The sequence below is a fragment of the Palaemon carinicauda genome, chromosome 4 (assembly GCF_036898095.1).
Source record: "Palaemon carinicauda isolate YSFRI2023 chromosome 4, ASM3689809v2, whole genome shotgun sequence".
In the NCBI taxonomy this organism is placed as follows: Eukaryota; Metazoa; Arthropoda; class Malacostraca; order Decapoda; family Palaemonidae; genus Palaemon; species Palaemon carinicauda.
This window is the reverse complement of record NC_090728.1, coordinates 104,630,998-104,635,997: the sequence shown is the minus strand read 5'-3', so window position 1 is coordinate 104,635,997 and position 5,000 is coordinate 104,630,998.

Genomic DNA, 5,000 nt, shown 5'->3' with positions numbered 1-5,000 from the left:
GTATTCTACAAGATATATATCTGATTAGGTAGAAATATTACGGCTAGGTAATAGACCATAAATAAAATCTATGCCTAAGATGAAGGTTTTAAACGTTGTTATTAAAAAAAAAAAAAAAAAAAAAAAAAAAACCTTTATACCGGTTCACGAGTAACCAACTAACATTGTATATTAGGCTACGTTTCAAGAAAATCAAAACGATCAGCTTTGAAAAAAAAATTATAACATATAACACCATATTTAAACGAAAAGACATCATAGTATAACATATTATTATTATTATTATTATTATTATTATTATTATTATTATTATTATTATTATTATTAGCCAAGATACAATCCTAGTTGGAAAAGCAAGATGCTATAAGCCCAAGGGCTCCAACAGGGAAAAATAGCCCAATGAGAAAAGGAAATAAGGAAATAAATAAATGATGAGAATAAATTAATAAACAATATATCATACGAAAAACAGTAACACCGTTAAAACAGATATGTCATATAAAAACTATAAAAAGACTCATGTCAGCCTGGTCAACATAAAAACATTTGCTCCAACTTTGAACTTTTGAAGTTCTACTGATTCAACTACCCGATTAGGAAGATCATTCCACAACTTGGTAACAGCTGGAGTAAAACTTCTGAATACTGTGTAGTATTGAGCCTCATGATGGAAAAGGCCTGGCTATTAGATTTAACTGCCTGCCTAGTATTACGAACAGGATAAAATTGTCCAGGGAGATCTGAATGTAACGGATGGTCAGAGTTATGAAAAATCTTATGCAACATGCATAATGAACTAATTGAACGACAGTGCCAAAGATTAATATCTAGATCAGGAATAAGAAATTTAATAGACCGTAAGTTTCTGTCAAACAAATTAAAAGGAGAATCAGCAGCTGAACACCAGACAGGAGAACAATACTCAAAACAAGGTAGAATGAAAGAATTAAAACACTTCTTCAGAAGAAATTGATCACCGAAAATCTTGTAAGACTTTCTCAATAAGCCAATTTTTTGTGCAATTGAAGAAGACACAGACCTAATGTGTTTCTCAAAAGTAAATTTGCTGTCGAGAATCACACCTAAAATTTTAAGAGCCATACAAATTTAAAGGAACATTATCAATACTGAGATCCGGATGTTGAGGAGCCACCGTCCTTGACCTACTTACAATCATACTTTGGGTTTTGTTAGGATTCAACTGCATACCCCATAATTTGCACCATGCACTAATTTTAGCTAAATCTCTATTAAGGGATTCACCAACCCCAGATCTACATTCAGGGGATGGAAGTGATGCAAAGAGAGTAGCATCATCTGCATATGCAATAAGCTTGTTTTTTAGGCCAAACCACATGTCATGTGTACATAATATGAAAAGCAATGGGCCAAGAACACTACCCTGTGGAACACCGGATATCACATTCCTATACTCACTATGGTGCCCATCAACAACTACTCTTTGAGATCTATTACTTAAAAAATCAATAATAATGCTAAGAAACGACCCACCCACTCCCAACTGTTTGAGTTTGAAAACAAGGGCCTCATGATTAGCACGGTCAAAGGCAGCACTAAAATCAAGGCCAATCATACGAACTTCCTGACCACAATCAAGGGATTTCTGTACAGCATTGGAGATTGTAAGAAGGGCATCACATGCTCCAAGGCCTTTACGAAAACCAAATAGCAAACTAGGGAGTAGATGCTTACCTTCAGCAAACCTATTAAGACGTTTTGCCAGAAGATGTTCAAAAACTTTTGATAATATGGGAGTTATGGAAATTGGGTGGTAATCAGTGGGACTTGAGCTACCACAAACACATTTACGTAGAGGAGTAACGTTACCAATTCTCCAACAAGTGCTAAAAGCTCCTCTTCTTGCTAACTTGCGCAAAATAACAGATAACTTTGGAGCTAAGAAATCTGCTGTCTTCATAAAAAACAAAAGAAAAATACTATTTGGGTGTACACCTCCATAATCATCAAGTTCCATCAACATAGCTTTAATTTCACGAGATCGAAAAGCTAAACTAGTTAGTTTAGCCTCAGGAAAACAGGAATGAGGAAGTTCAAGTTTTTCATCACTCTGTTTACTGTCAAAAACATCAGCCAAAAGGGTTGCCTTTTCCTTTGGACAGTGAGTGACAGAGCCATCTGGTTTAAGTAAAGGAGGAACTGTTGCATCTACACCAAAGAGTGCAGATTTAAGGGTAGGCCACCATTTATGATCCTGAGTTGTACCAGAAAGGGTTTCTTTTATGGTTAAATTGTACTCCTTTTCAGTTGAGGCATAAACTCTCTGAGCAAAAGCTTGAAGCTGAGTATAGTTGTTCCAGATCAAATCTGATCTGTTACCCTTCCAAAGATGATAGGCCTCCTGCTTCTCCAAATAAGCACGTCTACAATCATCACTGAACCATGGTTTGTCCTTCACTCGGTACCTTAGCGCACGAGAAGGGATACGCCTATCAATTATGTTGACGAGATTCTCATTCAAAGGGACAACAAGATCTACACTACTATATAATTGTGATCAATTCAAGCACAAAAGATCATGAAAAATCCCATTCCAGTCTGCTTGGGATTTCATATAAATTTTACAAAGAATATGATATATCAGGGACAGGCTGCTCAGTCTTCTCTACTAATGAAATCAAGGCATGATCAGATGTCCTGACTGGAGAACTAACCTTACTAGTTATAACGCCAGGGGAGTCAGTGTATACGAGGTCCAAACAATTACCAGATCTGTCAGTAGCTTCATTTATGATTTGCTCACAGCCTGACTCAGAGACAAAGTCTAAAGCTCTTAAGCCATGGCGATCGGTAGGAGCGATAGAACTTAACCACTCCCTATGGTGAGCATTAAAATCACCAATAAACACAAAAGAAGCCTTTCTATCATCTTCTTGTATACAGTCCCTTGTGTGTGTGTCTTATGTACAACATATCTTCATATAGATCTCTTTTCCTTTCAATAGTGCGTTAAAGGTTATATTTGTTTCAAACCAGGTCGTTTTGGTTTTTGTGAAACATAATATTCATTGTTAGTTGGTTACCTGAGAACCGTTAAGGGGTATTTTATATATTATATATATTATATATATATATATATATATATATATATATATATATATATATATATATATATATATATACATATACAGTATATATTTATGTATATATATATATATATATATATATATATATATATATATATAAATATATATATATATATATATATATATATATATATATATATATATATATACATATATATATGTATATATATATATATATATATATATATATATATATATATATATATATATACGGAAAACTTACAACGACTGATATTTCCAGAAATATGTATGCTATAGTAATACAGTTACCATGACTAGTAAGGTAAATTTCCCTTGAGGGATATTAATTGCTCGAATAGATTTGCCGTATCAGTATTTATGCAGGAATGATTGTGCTATAAAAGCAGCAGTACATGATGGATTACAGAAGTAGAAAGAACGGGGAAGTTTCATACAAAGCAAAATTCAGTTACTTATCATTAGTTAACAAATGTAAAACGGTGGATAATCAACGAGTGAAAATATTCAATAACATATAAATAATGTTTACAAAAATGTTTGTCTTTGGTATTATCATATAGCACTCGAGCTTTTAAACAATGTTGCAAAGTAAAATAGGCCTTTTCTCATTTGGTGTCTGGCTCTCCGAACAAAAGAAGGAAAAACACAGAGCCGATATCAAGAGGTTAGAAGCATTTGAAATGCAGGTATGGGGGGGGGGGGGGGTGAGGTTGTACGTGAAAGAGGGGAAGGTTGGCAAGGATAATTGAAAAAAAGGTAAAAAAATGGATAGGGAGGGAATTGTTGGAAAGGGGACTAGAGAAATAGGCAACAGAGGGGGAATAGTGCGCAAAGAGTAAGGGAAATGTAATAACTACAAAAAATAGTGATGTGAAAGAACATAGCAGAGATTGCAATTTTGGTGGTGAACTTTGTTAAGAGGATAAAGTCTTAAAGTTTAATGCTGGTCGTTACTTAGACAATAGATTTAATTAATTATTCATACCTTCAATAAAGTAAAGGGGAACAGATCAATACCAGTCAGTAACAATTAAAGCAGTAAACCTGAAAGAATACATTGGTTCAGTTAACCATCGTAGAACGCGAACACGCTCATTCAAAGGCGTGACTTCCTATACCTATAGGATTCAACATCCCTGGTGGAGCTACGCCATTTTTGTGCCAGAAGTGATCATTCTAGTTTTCTGCAATTTCTCACGAAATGCATGACCCAGTTTCAGGGTATAATAGTAAAATCAACGAATTAATTATAACCTTGCAATTGTCACTTGTTTCAATAAGATAAGATACCGTGGATGGTTCGTTAATTCAGTCTAAAAACTAAAGAACTAACGAGAAAACATAGATCTCCAGAAGTTGATCATAAGATTAATAGTTATTTCTGAAAAAAAAAAAATATTAACCATGAATTTTATTTTCATAACATACGTTAGAAAACAAAAACATAAATGTAGCCAATGCTAACATTTGTGGGAAAATAATAAAAAATAAGCGATCTAACAATTCCACAGCATCCTTAAAATTCTGATCACAACTATTGCACCGCGTCGCAGATTTCTTTAATGCTTTTACCAAATCTAATTTTCACCAATAACATTCGGAATGGGCTCATCCAAAAGCATTATTTACAAACCTTTTATAATAACGTTTTTTACAGAACAGTAAAGGAGTGCTATTTTCACTAAACTTGCTCTGGAGGGTCTTCCTTCAGCCATTAATGAATTCATCAAGAAAATAAAAAACAATACAGCAATTAATTTGGCCTGTTCACATTTACTTATTTGCAGGATGCCCCATATTCCCTGTTACTGAATCCCACAATAAAGAATCTTTATCAAATATTTTCAAATGCAGAGAAAAGGGTTTGTAGTGTTTGGACTTTCTGACATCAAA